Source organism: Schistocerca americana, chromosome 5, assembly GCF_021461395.2.
Source record: "Schistocerca americana isolate TAMUIC-IGC-003095 chromosome 5, iqSchAmer2.1, whole genome shotgun sequence".
Taxonomy (NCBI): Eukaryota; Metazoa; Arthropoda; class Insecta; order Orthoptera; family Acrididae; genus Schistocerca; species Schistocerca americana.
In genome coordinates, this window is record NC_060123.1 from 741,678,401 (window position 1) to 741,694,150 (window position 15,750).

Here is a 15,750-nt window from a genome sequence, read left to right on the forward strand (position 1 = left end):
CTTCACATTGACGATGAAACACAGAAATCGAATCGGAATTATATACAAAAGGCACAATGCCGGCTTATGTACAAGAATAGAGACTCTTCTTACAGTCGGTGCTTTGAGCATTCCCTGTGAGACCAGTATTAGTTTCCGATACACCACTGCGGGTTCAATGTATTCCTTGGACCTTCACATTGACGATGAAACACAGAAATCACATCGGAATTTAATACAAAAGGCGCAATGCCGCCTTAAGTGCAGGTTCAATGTATTCCTTGGACCCTCACATTGACCATGATACATAGAAATCGCATCGGAGTTAAATACAAAAGGCACAATGAAGCCTTAAGTACAAGAATAGAGACTCTTCTTACTGTCGGTGCTTTGAGCATTCCCTATGAGACCAGTATTAGTTTCTGATACACCACTGCAGGTTCAATGTATTCCTTCTACCTTCACATTGACGATGAAACACAGAAATCGCATCGAAATTAAATACACTAGGCACAATGCCGTAATAAGTACAAGAATAGAGACTCTTCTTACAGTCGGTGTTTTGAGCGTTCCCTGTGAGACCAGTATTAGTTTCCGATACACCACTGCAGGTTCAATGTATTCCTTGGACCTTCACATTGACGATGAAACACAGAAATCGCATCGGAATTAAATAAAAAAGGCGCAATGCCGCCTTAAATACAAGAATAAAGACTCTTCTTACAGTCGGTGTTTTGAGCATTCCCTGTGAGACCAGTATTAGTTTCCGATACACCACTGCAGGTTCAATGTATTCCTTGGACCTTAACATTGACGATGAAACACAGGAACCGCATCGGAATTAAATACAAACGGCGCAATTCCGCCTTACGTACAAGAATAGAGACCCTTCTTAAAGTCGGTGCTTTGAGCATTCCCTGTGAGACCAGTATTAGTTTCTGATACACCACTGCTGGTTCAATGTATTTCTTGGACCTTCACATTGACGATGAAACACAGAAATCGCATCGGAATTAAATACAAAAGGCATAATGCCGTCATAAGTACAAGAATAGAGACTCTTCTTACTGTCGGTGCTATAAGCATTCCCTGTGAGACCAGTATTAGTTTCCGATACACAACTGCAGGTACAATGTATTCCGTGGACCTTCACATTGACGATGAAACACAGAAATCGCATCGGAATTAAATACAAAAGGCTCAATGCCGGCTTAAGTACAAGAATAGAGACTCTTCTTACAGTAGGTGCTTTGAGCATTCCCTGTGAGATCAGTATTAGTTTCCGATACACCACTACCGGTTCAATGTATTCCTTGGACCTTCACATTGACGATGAAACACAGAAATCGAATCGGAATTAAATACAAAAGGCACAATGCCGGCTTAAGTACAAGAATAGAGACTCTTCTTACAGTCGGTGCTTTGAGCATTCCCTGTGAGACCAGTATTAGTTTCCGATACACCTCAGCAGGTTCAATGTATTCCTTTTATCCTCACATTGACGATGAAAAAGAGAAATCGCATCGGAATTAAATACAAAGGGCACAATGTCGCCACAAGTACAAGAATGGTGACTCTTCGTACAGTCGTTGCTTTGAGCATTCCCTGTGAGACCAGTATTAGTTTCTGATAGACCGCTGCAGGTTCAATGTATTCCTAGGACCTTCACATTGACGAAGAAACACAGAAATCGCATCGGAATTAAATACGAAAGGCAAAATGCCGCCTTAAGTACAAGAATACAGACTCTTCTTACAGTCGGTGTTTTGCGCATTCCCTGTGAGACCAGTATTAGTTTCCGATACACCACTGCAGGTTTAATGCATTCCTTGGACCTTCACAATGACGATGAAACACAGAAATCGCATCGGAATTAAATACAAAAGGCACAAAGCCGCCTTAAGTACAAGATTAGAAACTTTTCTTACAGTCGGTGCTTTGAGCATTCCCTGTGGGACCAGTATTAGTTTCCGATACACCACTGCAGTTTCAGTGTATTCCTTGGACCTTCACATTGACGATGAGGCACAGAAGTCGCTTCGGAATTAAATACAAAAGGCACAATGCCACCATAAGTACATGAATAGAGACTCATCTTACAGTCGGTGCTTTGAGCATTCCCTGTGAGACCAGTATTAGTTTCCGATACACCACTGCAGGTTCAATGTATTCCTTGGACATACACATTGACGATGAAACACAGAAATCGCATAGGAATTAAATACAAAAGGCACAATGCCGCCTTAAGCACAACAATAGAGACTCTTCTTACAGTCGGTGCTTTGAGCATTCCCAGTGAGACCTGTATTAGTTTCCGATACACCACTGCAGGTTCAATGTATTCCTTGGACATTCACATTGACGATGAAACACAGAAATCGCACCGGAATTAAGTACAAAAGGCACAATGCCGATTTTTGTACAAGAATAGAGACTCTTCTTGCGGTCGGTGCTTTGAGCATTCCCTGTGAGACCAGTATTAGTTTCCGATACACCACTGCAGGTACAATATATTCCTTGGACCTTCACATTGGCGATGAAACACAGAAATCGCATCGGAATTAAATACAAAAGGCACAATGCCGCCTTAAGTACACGAATAGAGACCCTTCTTACAGTCGGTGCTTTGAGCATTCCCTGTGAGACCAGTATTAGTTTCCGATACACCACTGCAGGTTCAATGTATTGACTGGACATACACATTGACGATGAAACACTGAAATTACATCGGAATTAAATACAAAAGGCACAATGCCGCCATAAGTACAAGAATAGAGACTCTTCTTACAGTCGGTGCTTTGAGGAATCCCTGTGAGACCAGTATTAGTTTCTGATAGACCACTGCAGGTTCAATGTATTCCTAGGACCTTCACATTGACGAAGAAACACAGAAATCGCATCGGAATTAAATACAAAAGGCAAAATGCCGCCTTAAGTACAAGAATACAGACTCTTCTTACAGTCGGTGTTTTGCGCAGTCCCTGTGAGACCAGTATTAGTTTCCGATACACCACTGCAGGTTTAATGCATTCCTTGGACCTTCACATTGACAATGAAACACAGAAATCGCATCGGAATTAAATACAAAACGCACAAAGCCGCCTTAAGTACAAGATTAGAAACTTTTCTTACAGTCGGTGCTTTGAGCATTCCCTGTGAGACCAGTATTAGTTTCCGACAAACCACTCCAGGTTCAATGTATACCTTGGACCTTCACATTGACGATAAAACACAGAAATCGAACTGGAAAGAAACACTAATAGCAAACTGCCGCGTATGTACAAGAATAGAGACTCGTCTTACAGTCGGTGTTTTGAGCATACCCTGTGAGACCAGTATTAGTTTCCAATACACCACTGCAGGTTCAATGTATTCCTTGCACCTTCACATTGACGATGAAACACAGAAACCGCATAGGAATTAAATACAAAAGGCACAATGCCGCCTTAAATCCAAGAATAGAGACTCTTCTTACAGTCGGTGCTTTGAGCATTCCCTGTGAGACCAGTATTAGCTTCCGATACAACACTGCAGGCACAATGTATTCCTTGGACCTTCAAATTGACGATGAAACACAGAAATCGCATCGGAATTAAATTCAAAAGGCACAATGCCTCCTTAAGTACAAGAATAGGGACCCTTCTTACAGTCGGTGCTTTGAGCATTCCCTGTGAGACCAGTTTTAGTTTCCGATACACGACAGCACGTTAAATGTATCCCTTGGACCTTCACATGGACGATGAAACACAGAAATCGCATCGGAATTAAATTCAAATGGCACAATGCTGCCTTAAGTACAAAAATAGGGACCATTCTTACAGTCTGTGCTTTGAGCATTCCCTGTGAGACCAGTATTAGTTTCCGATACACCACTGCAGGATCAATGTATTCCTTGGACCTTCACATTGACTATGAAACACAGAAATCGCATCGGAATTATATACAAAAGGCGCAATTCCGCCTTACGTACAAGAATAGAGACCCTTCTTACAGTCGGTGCTTTGAGCATTCCCTGTGAGACCAGTATTAGTTTCTGATACACCACTGCTGGTTCAATGTATTCCTTGGACCTTCACATTGACGATGAAACACAGAAATCGCATCGGAATAAATACAAAAGGCACAATGCCGTCATAAGTACAAGAATAGAGACTCTTCTTACAGTCGGTGCTTTGAGCATTCCCTGTGAGTCCAGTATTAGTTTCTGATAGACCACTGCAGGTTCAATATATTCCTAAAACCTTCACATTGATGAAGAAACACAGAAATCGCATCGGAATTAAATACGAAAGGCAAAATGCCGCCTTAAGTACAAGAATACAGACTCTTCTTACAGTCGTTGTTTTGCGCATTCCCTGAGAGACCAGTATTAGTTTCCGATACACCACTGCAGGTTTAATGCATTCCTTGGACCTTCACATTGACGATGAAACACAGAAATCGCATCGGAATTAAATACAAAAGGCACAAAGCCGCCTTAAGTACAAGATTAGAAACTTTTCTTACAGTCGGTGCTTTGAGCATTCCCTGTGGGACCAGTATTAGTTTCCGAACCACCACTGCAGTTTCAGTGTATTCCTTGGACCTTCACATTGACGATGAAGCACAGAAATCGCTTCGGAATTAAATACAAAATGCACAATGCCACCATAAGTACATGAATAGAGACTCATCTTACAGTCGGTGCTTTGAGCATTCCCTGTGAGACCAGTATTAGTTTCCGATACACCACTGCAGGTTCAATGTATTCCTTGGACATACACATTGACGATGAAACACAGAAATCGCATCGGAATTAAATACAAAAGGCACAATGCCGCCTTAAGCACAACAATAGAGACCCTTCTTACAGTCGGTGCTTTGAGCATTCCCTGTGAGACCAGTATTAGTTTCTGATACACCACTGCTGGTTCAATGTATTCCTTGGACCTTCACATTGACGATGAAACACAGAAATCGCATCGGAATAAATACAAAAGGCACAATGCCGTCATAAGTACAAGAATAGAGACTCTTCTTACAGTCGGTGCTTTGAGCATTCCCTGTGAGTCCAGTTTTTGTTTCTGATGGACCACTGCAGGTTCAATATATTCCTAAAACCTTCACATTGACGAAGAAACACAGAAATCGCATCGGAATTAAATACGAAAGGCAAAATGCCGCCTTAAGTACAAGAATACAGACTCTTCTTACAGTCGTTGTTTTGCGCATTCCCTGAGAGACCAGTATTAGTTTCCGATACACCACTGCAGGTTTAATGCATTCCTTGGACCTTCACATTGACGATGAAACACAGAAATCGCATCGGAATTAAATACAAAAGGCACAAAGCCGCCTTAAGTACAAGATTAGAAACTTTTCTTACAGTCGGTGCTTTGAGCATTCCCTGTGGGACCAGTATTAGTTTCCGAACCACCACTGCAGTTTCAGTGTATTCCTTGGACCTTCACATTGACGATGAAGCACAGAAATCGCTTCGGAATTAAATACAAAATGCACAATGCCACCATAAGTACATGAATAGAGACTCATCTTACAGTCGGTGCTTTGAGCATTCCCTGTGAGACCAGTATTAGTTTCCGATACACCACTGCAGGTTCAATGTATTCCTTGGACATACACATTGACGATGAAACACAGAAATCGCATCGGAATTAAATACAAAAGGCACAATGCCGCCTTAAGCACAACAATAGAGACTCTTCTTACAGTCGGTGCTTTGAGCATTCCCTGTGAGACAAAAATTAGTTTCCGATACACCACTGCAGGTTCAATGTATTCCTTGGACCTTCACATTGGCGATGAAACACAGAAATCGCATCGGAATTAAATTCAAAAGGCACAATGCCGCCTTAAGGACAAGAATAGAGACCATTCTTACAGTCGGTGATTTGAGCATTCCCTGTGAGACCTGTATTAGTTTCCGATACACCACTGCAGGTTCAATGTATTCCTTGGACCTTCACATTGACGATGAAACACAGAAATCGCATCGGAATTAAGTACAAAAGGCACATTGCCGCCTTATGTACAAGAATAGAGACTCTTCTTGCGGTCGGTGCTTTGAGCATTCCCTGTGAGACCAGTATTAGTTTCCGATACACCACTGCAGGTACAATATATTCCTTGGACCTTCACATTGGCGATGAAACACAGAAATGCGCATCGGAATTAAATACAAAAAGCACAATGCCGCCGTAAGTACACGAATAGTGACCCGTCTTACAGTCGGTGCTTACAGCATTCCCTGTGAGACCAGTATTAGTTTCCGATACACCACTGCAGGTTCAATGTATTGACTGGACATACACATTGACGATGAAACACTGAAATTACATCGGAATTAAATACAAAAGGCACAATGCCGCCTTAAGTACAAGGATAGAGACTCTTCTTACAGTCGGTGTTTTAAGCATTCCCTGTGAGACCAGTATTAGTTTCCAATACACCACTGCAGGTTCAATGTATTCCTTGGAGATACACATTGCCGATGGAAAACAGAAAAGTATATCGGAATTAAATACAAAATGCACAATGCCGCGTATGTACAAGAATAGAGACTCTTCTTACAGTCGGTGCTTTGAGGATTCCCTGTGAGACCAGTATTAGTTTCTAATAGACCACTGCAGGTTCAATGTATTCCTAGGACCTTCACATTGACGAAGAAACACAGAAATCGCATCGGAATTAAATACAAAAGGCAAAATGCCGCCTTAAGTACAAGAATACAGACTCTTCTTACAGTCGGTGTTTTGCGCAGTCCCTGTGAGACCAGAATTAGTTTCCGATACACCACTCCAGGTTCAATGTATTCCTTGGATCTTCACATTGACGATGAAACACAGAAATCGAATCGGAAAGAAATACTAATAGCAAACTGCCGCGTATGTACAAGAATAGAGACTCGTCTTACAGTCGGTGTTTTGAGCATACCCTGTGAGACCAGTATTAGTTTCCGATACACCACTGCAGGTTCAATGTATTCCTTGCACCTTCACATTGGCGATGAAACACAGAAATCGCATAGGAATTAAATACAAAAGGCACAATGCCGCCGTAAATACAAGAATAGAGACTGTTCTTACAGTCGGTGCTTTGAGCATTCCCTGTGAGACCAGTATTAGCTTCCGATACAACACTGCAGGCACAATGTATTCCTTGGACCTTCAAATTGACGATGAAACACAGAAATCGCATCGGAATTAAATACAAAAGGCGAAATGTCGCTTTAAGTACAAGATTAGAGACTCTTCTCACAGGTGGTGCTTTGAGCACTCCCTGTGAGACCAGTATTAGTTTCCGATACACCACTGCAGGTTCAATGTATTCCTTGGACCTTCACATTGACGATGAAACACAGAAATCGCATCGGAATTAAATACAAAAGGCGCAATTCCGCCTTACGTACAAGAATAGAGACCCTTCTTACAGTCGGTGCTTTGAGCATTCCCTGTGAGACCAGTATTAGTTTCTGATACACCACTGCTGGTTCAATCTATTCCTTGGACCTTCACATTCACGATGAAACACAGAAATCGCATCGGAATTAAATACAAAAGGCACAATGCCGTCATAAGTACAAGAATAGAGACTCTTCTTACAGTCGGTGCTATAAGCATTCCCTGTGAGACCAGTATTAGTTTCCGATACACCACTGCAGGTTCAATGTATTCCTTGGACCTTCACATTGACGATGAAACACAGAAATCCCATCGGAATTAAATACAAAAGGCGCAATTCCGGCTTACGTACAAGAATAGAGACCCTTCTTACAGTCGGTGTTTTGAGCATTCCCTGTGAGACCAGTATTAGTTTCTGATACACCACTGCTGGTTCAATGTACTCCTTGGACCTTCACATTGACGATGAAACACAGAAATCGCATCGGAATAAATACAAAAGGCACAATGCCGTCATAAGTACAAGAATAGAGACTCTTCTTACAGTCGGTGCTATAAGCATTCCCTGTGAGACCGGTATTAGTTTCCGATACACCACTGCAAGTTCAATGTATTCCAAGGACCTTCACATTGACGAAGAAACACAGAAATCGCATCGGAGTTAAATACAAAAGGCACAATGCCATCTTAAGTACAAGAATAGATCCTCTTCTTACAGTCGGTGCCATGATCATTCCCTGTGACACCAGTATTAGTTTCCGATACACCACTGCAGGTACAATGTATTCCTTGGACCTTCACATTGACGATGAAACACAGAAATCGCATCGGAATTAAATACAAAAGGCCCAATGCCGCCTTAAGTACAAGAATAGAGACTCTTCTTACAGTCGGTGCTTTGAGCATTCCCTGTGAGACCAGTATTAGTTTCTGATACACCACTGCAGGTTCAATGTATTCCTTGGACATTCACATTGACGATGAATCACAGAAATCGCATCGGAATTAAATACATAAGGCACAACGCCGCCTAAGGTACAAGAATAGAAACTCTTCTTACAGTCGGTGTTTTGAGCATTCCCTGTGAGACCAGTGTTAGTTTCCTATACACCACTGCAGGTTCAATGTATTCCTTGGACCTTCACATCGACGATGAAACACAGAAATCGCTTTGGAATTAAATTCAAAAGGCACTATGCCATCTTAAGTACAAGAATAGAGGCTCTTCTTACAGTCGGTGCTTTGAGCATTCCCTGTGAGACCAGAATTCGTTTTCGATACACTACTCCAAGTTCAATGTATTCCTTGGACCTTCACATTGACGATGAAACACAGAAATCGAATCGGAAAGAAATGCAAATAGCAAACTGCCGCGTAAGTACAAAAATAGAGACTCGTCTTACAGTCGGTGATTTGATCATACCCTGTGAGACCAGTATTAGTTTCCGATACACCACTGCAGGTTCAATGTATTCCTTGCACCTTCACATTGACGATGAAACACAGAAATCGCATCGGAATTAAATACGAAAGGCAAAATGCCGCCTTAAGTACAAGAATACAGACTCTTCTTACAGTCGTTGTTTTGCGCATTCCCTGAGAGGCCAGTATTAGTTTCCGATACACCACTGCAGGTTTAATGCATTCCTTGGACCTTCACATTGACGATGAAACACAGAAATCGCATCGGAATTAAATACAAAAGGCACAAAGCCGCCTTAAGTACAAGATTAGAAACTTTTCTTGCAGTCGGTGCTTTGAGCATTCCCTGTGGGACCAGTATTAGTTTCCGAACCACCACTGCAGTTTCAGTGTATTCCTTGGACCTTCACATTGACGATGAAGCACAGAAATCGCTTCGGAATTAAATACAAAATGCACAATGCCACCATAAGTACATGAATAGAGACTCATCTTACAGTCGGTGCTTTGAGCATTCCCTGTGAGACCAGTATTAGTTTCCGATACACCACTGCAGGTTCAATGTATTCCTTGGACATACACATTGACGATGAAACACAGAAATCGCATCGGAATTAAATACAAAAGGCACAATGCCGCCTTAAGCACAACAATAGAGACTCTTCTTACAGTCGGTGCTCTGAGCATTCCCTGTGAGACAAAAATTAGTTTCCGATACACCACTGCAGGTTCAATGTATTCCTTGGACCTTCACATTGGCGATGAAACACAGAAATCGCATCGGAATTAAATTCAAAAGGCACAATGCCGCCTTAAGTACAAGAATAGAGACCATTCTTACAGTCGGTGATTTGAGCATTCCCTGTGAGACCTGTATTAGTTTCCGATACACCACTGCAGGTTCAATGTATTCCTTGGACCTTCACATTGACGATGAAACACAGAAATCGCATCGGAATTAAGTACAAAAGGCACATTGCCGCCTTATGTACAAGAATAGAGACTCTTCTTGCGGTCGGTGCTTTGAGCATTCCCTGTGAGACCAGTATTAGTTTCCGATACACCACTGCAGGTACAATATATTCCTTGGACCTTCACATTGGCGATGAAACACAGAAATCGCATCGGAATTAAATACAAAAAGCACAATGCCGCCATAAGTACACGAATAGTGACCCGTCTTACAGTCGGTGCTTAGAGCATTCCCTGTGAGACCAGTATTAGTTTCCGATACACCACTGCAGGTTCAATGTATTGACTGGACATACACATTGACGATGAAACACTGAAATTACATCGGAATTAAATACAAAAGGCACAATGCCGCCTTAAGTACAAGGATAGAGACTCTTCTTACAGTCGGTGTTTTAAGCATTCCCTGTGAGACCAGTATTAGTTTCCAATACACCACTGCAGGTTCAATGTATTCCTTGGAGATACACATTGCCGATGGAAAACAGAAAAGTATATCGGAATTAAATACAAAATGCACAATGCCGCCTTAAGTGCAAGAATAGAGACTCTTCTTACAGTCGGTGCTTTGAGGATTCCCTGTGAGACCAGTATTAGTTTCTAATAGACCACTGCAGGTTCAATGTATTCCTAGGACCTTCACATTGACGAAGAAACACAGAAATCGCATCGGAATTAAATACAAAAGGCAAAATGCCGCCTTAAGTACAAGAATACAGACTCTTCTTACAGTCGGTGTTTTGCGCAGTCCCTGTGAGACCAGAATTAGTTTCCGATACACCACTCCAGGTTCAATGTATTCCTTGGATCTTCACATTGACGATGAAACACAGAAATCGAATCGGAAAGAAATACTAATAGCAAACTGCCGCGTATGTACAAGAATAGAGACTCGTCTTACAGTCGGTGTTTTGAGCATACCCTGTGAGACCAGTATTAGTTTCCGATACACCACTGCAGGTTCAATGTATTCCTTGCACCTTCACATTGGCGATGAAACACAGAAATCGCATAGGAATTAAATACAAAAGGCACAATGCCGCCGTAAATACAAGAATAGAGACTGTTCTTACAGTCGGTGCTTTGAGCATTCCCTGTGAGACCAGTATTAGCTTCCGATACAACACTGCAGGCACAATGTATTCCTTGGACCTTCAAATTGACGATGAAACACAGAAATCGCATCGGAATTAAATACAAAAGGCGAAATGCCGCTTTAAGTACAAGATTAGAGACTCTTCTCACAGGTGGTGCTTTGAGCACTCCCTGTGAGACCAGTATTAGTTTCCGATACACCACTGCAGGTTCAATGTATTCCTTGGACCTTCACATTGACGATGAAACACAGAAATCGCATCGGAATTAAATACAAAAGGCGCAATTCCGCCTTACGTACAAGAATAGAGACCCTTCTTACAGTCGGTGCTTTGAGCATTCCCTGTGAGACCAGTATTAGTTTCTGATACACCACTGCTGGTTCAATCTATTCCTTGGACCTTCACATTCACGATGAAACACAGAAATCGCATCGGAATTAAATACAAAAGGCACAATGCCGTCATAAGTACAAGAATAGAGACTCTTCTTACAGTCGGTGCTATAAGCATTCCCTGTGAGACCAGTATTAGTTTCCGATACACCACTGCAGGTTCAATGTATTCCTTGGACCTTCACATTGACGATGAAACACAGAAATCCCATCGGAATTAAATACAAAAGGCGCAATTCCGGCTTACGTACAAGAATAGAGACCCTTCTTACAGTCGGTGTTTTGAGCATTCCCTGTGAGACCAGTATTAGTTTCTGATACACCACTGCTGGTTCAATGTACTCCTTGGACCTTCACATTGACGATGAAACACAGAAATCGCATCGGAATAAATACAAAAGGCACAATGCCGTCATAAGTACAAGAATAGAGACTCTTCTTACAGTCGGTGCTATAAGCATTCCCTGTGAGACCGGTATTAGTTTCCGATACACCACTGCAAGTTCAATGTATTCCAAGGACCTTCACATTGACGAAGAAACACAGAAATCGCATCGGAGTTAAATACAAAAGGCACAATGCCATCTTAAGTACAAGAATAGATCCTCTTCTTACAGTCGGTGCCATGATCATTCCCTGTGACACCAGTATTAGTTTCCGATACACCACTGCAGGTTCAATGTATTCCTTGGACCTTCACATTGACGATGAAACACAGAAATCGCATCGGAATTAAATACAAAAGGCCCAATGCCGCCTTAAGTACAAGAATAGAGACTCTTCTTACAGTCGGTGCTTTGAGCATTCCCTGTGAGACCAGTATTAGTTTCTGATACACCACTGCAGGTTCAATGTATTCCTTGGACATTCACATTGACGATGAATCACAGAAATCGCATCGGAATTAAATACATAAGGCACAACGCCGCCTAAGGTACAAGAATAGAAACTCTTCTTACAGTCGGTGTTTTGAGCATTCCCTGTGAGACCAGTGTTAGTTTCCTATACACCACTGCAGGTTCAATGTATTCCTTGGACCTTCACATCGACGATGAAACACAGAAATCGCTTTGGAATTAAATTCAAAAGGCACTATGCCATCTTAAGTACAAGAATAGAGGCTCTTCTTACAGTCGGTGCTTTGAGCATTCCCTGTGAGACCAGAATTCGTTTCCGATACACTACTCCAAGTTCAATGTATTCCTCGGACCTTCACATTGACGATGAAACACAGAAATCGAATCGGAAAGAAATGCAAATAGCAAACTGCCGCGTAAGTACAAAAATAGAGACTCGTCTTACAGTCGGTGATTTGATCATACCCTGTGAGACCAGTATTAGTTTCCGATACACCACTGCAGGTTCAATGTATTCCTTGCACCTTCACATTGACGATGAAACACAGAAATCGCATCGGAATTAAATACCAAAGGCACAATGCCGCCTTAAATACAAGAATAGAGACTCTTCTTTCAGTCGGTGATTTGAGCATTCCCTGTGAGACCAGTATTAGCTTCCGATACACCACTGCAGGCACAATGTATTCCTTGGACCTTCAAATTGACGATGAAACACAGAAATCGCATCGGAACTAAATTCGAAAGGCACAATGCCTCCTTAAGTACAAGAATAGAGACCCTTCTTACAGTCGGTGCTTTGGGCATTCCCTGTGAGACCAGTATTAGTTTCCGATACACGACTGCACGTTAAATGTATCGCTTGGACCTTCACATGGACGACGAAACACAGAAATCTCGTCGGAATTAAATTCAAAAGGCACAATGCTGCCTGAGGTACAAAAATATAGACCATTCTTACAGTCGGTGCTTTGAGCATTCCCTGTGAGACCAGTATTAGTTTCCGATACACCACTGCACGTTCAATGTATTTCTTGGACCTTCACATTGACGATGAAACACAGAAATCGCATCGGAATTAAATACAAAAGGCGCAATTCCGCCTTACGTACAAGAATAGAGACCCTTCTTACAGTCGGTGCTTTGAGCATTCCCAGTGAGACCAGTATTAGTTTCTGATACACCACTGCTGGTTCAATGTATTCCTTGGACCTTCACATTGACGATGAAACACAGAAATCGCATCGGAATTGAATACAAAAGGCACAATGCTGTCATAAGTACAAGAATAGGGACTATCTTACAGTCGGTGCTTTGAGCATTCCCTGTGAGACCGGTATTAGTTTCCGATACACCACTGCAGGTTCAATGTATTCCTTGGACCTTCACATTGACGATGAAACACAGAAATCGGATCGGAATTAAATACAAAAGGCGAAATGCCGCTTTAAGTACAAGATTAGAGACTCTTCTTACAGGTGGTGCTTTGAGCACTCCCTGTGAGACCAGTATTAGTTTCCGATACACCACTGCAGGTTCAATGTATTCCTTGGACCTTCACATTGACGATGAAACACAGAAATCGCATCGGAATTAAATACAAAAGGCGCAATTCCGCCTTACGTACAAGAATAGAGACCCTTCTTACAGTCGGTGCTTTGAGCATTCCCTGTGAGACCAGTATTAGTTTCTGATACACCACTGCTGGTTCAATCTATTCCTTGGACCTTCACATTGACGATGAAACACAGAAATCGCATCGGAATTAAATACAAAAGGCACAATGCCGTCATAAGTACAAGAATAGAGACTCTTCTTACAGTCGGTGCTATAAGCATTCCCTGTGAGACCAGTATTAGTTTCCGATACACCACTGCAGGTTCAATGTATTCCGTGGACCTTCACATTGACGATGAAACACAGGAATCGCATCGGAATTAAATACAAAAGGCGCAATGCCGCCTTAAGTACAAGAATAGAGACTCTTCTTACAGTCGGTGCTTTGAGCATTCCCTGTGAGACCAGTATTAGTTTCCGATACACCACTGCAGATTCAATGTATTCCTTGGACCTTCACATTGACGATGAAACACAGAAAGCGCGTCGGAACTAAATACAAAAGGCACAATGTCGCCTTAAGTAAAAGAATAGAGACTCTTCTTACACTCGGTGTTTTGCGCATTCCCTGTGAGACCAGTATTAGTTTCCGATACACCACTGCAGGTTCAATGTATTCCTTATATCTTCACATTGACGATGAAAAAGAGAAATCGCATCGGAATTAAATACAAAGGGCACAATGTCTCCACAAGTACAAGAATAGTGACTCTTCGTACAGTCGTTGCTTTGAGCATTCCCTGTGAGACCAGTATTAGTTTCCGATACACCACTGCAGGTTCAATGTATTGACTGGACATACACATTGACGATGAAACACTGAAATTACATCGGAATTAAATACAAAAGGCAAAATGCCGCCTGAAGTACAAGAATAGAGATTCTTCTTACAGTCGGTGCTTTAAGTGAGACCAGTATCAGTTTCCAATACACCACTGCAGGTTCAATGTATTCCTTGGACATACACATTGCCGATGAAAAACAGAAATTATATCGCAATTAAATACAAAATGCACAATGCCGCCTTAAGTGCAAGAATAGAGACTCTTCTTACAGTCGGTGCTTTGAGCATTCCCTGTGAGACCAGTATTAGTTTCTGATAGACCACTGCAGGTTCAATGTATTCCTAGGACCTTCACATTGACGCAGAAACACAGAAATCGCATCGGAATTAAATACGAAAGGCAAAATGCCGCCTTAAGTACAATAATACAGACTCTTCTTACACTCGGTGTTTTGCGCATTCCCTGTGAGACCAGTATTAGTTTCCGATACACCACTGCAGGTTTAATGCATTCCTTGGACCTTCACATTGACGATGAAACACAAAAATCGCATCGGAATTAAATACAAAAGGCACAAAGCCGCCTTAAGTACAAGATTAGAAACATTTCTTACAGTCGGTGCTTTGAGCATTCCCTGTGAGACCAGTATTAGTTTCCGATACACCACTGCAGTTTCAGTGTATTCCTTGGACCTTCACATTGACGATGACGCACAAAAATCGCTTCGGAATTAGATACAAAAGGCACAATGCCACCATAAGTACATGAATAGAGACTCATCTTACAGTCGGTGCTTTGAGCATTCCCTGTCAGACCAGTATTAGTTTACGAAACACCACTGCAGGTTCAATATATTCCTTGGACATACACATTGACGATGAAACACAGAAATCGCATCGGAATTAAATACAAAAGGCAAAATGCCGCCTTAAGCACAACAATAGAGACTCTTCTTACAGTGGGTGCTTTGAGCATTCCCTGTGAGACAAGTATTAGTTTCCGATACACCACTGCAGGTTCAATGTATTCCTAGGACCTTCACATTGACGATGAAACACAGAAATCGCATCGGAATTAAATACAAAAGGCACAATGCTGTCATAAGTACAAGAATAGGGACTATCTTACAGTCGGTGCTTTGAGCATTCCCTGTGAGATCAGAATTAGTTTCCGATACACTACTCCAAGTTCAATGTATTCCTTGGACCTTCACATTGACGATGAAACAC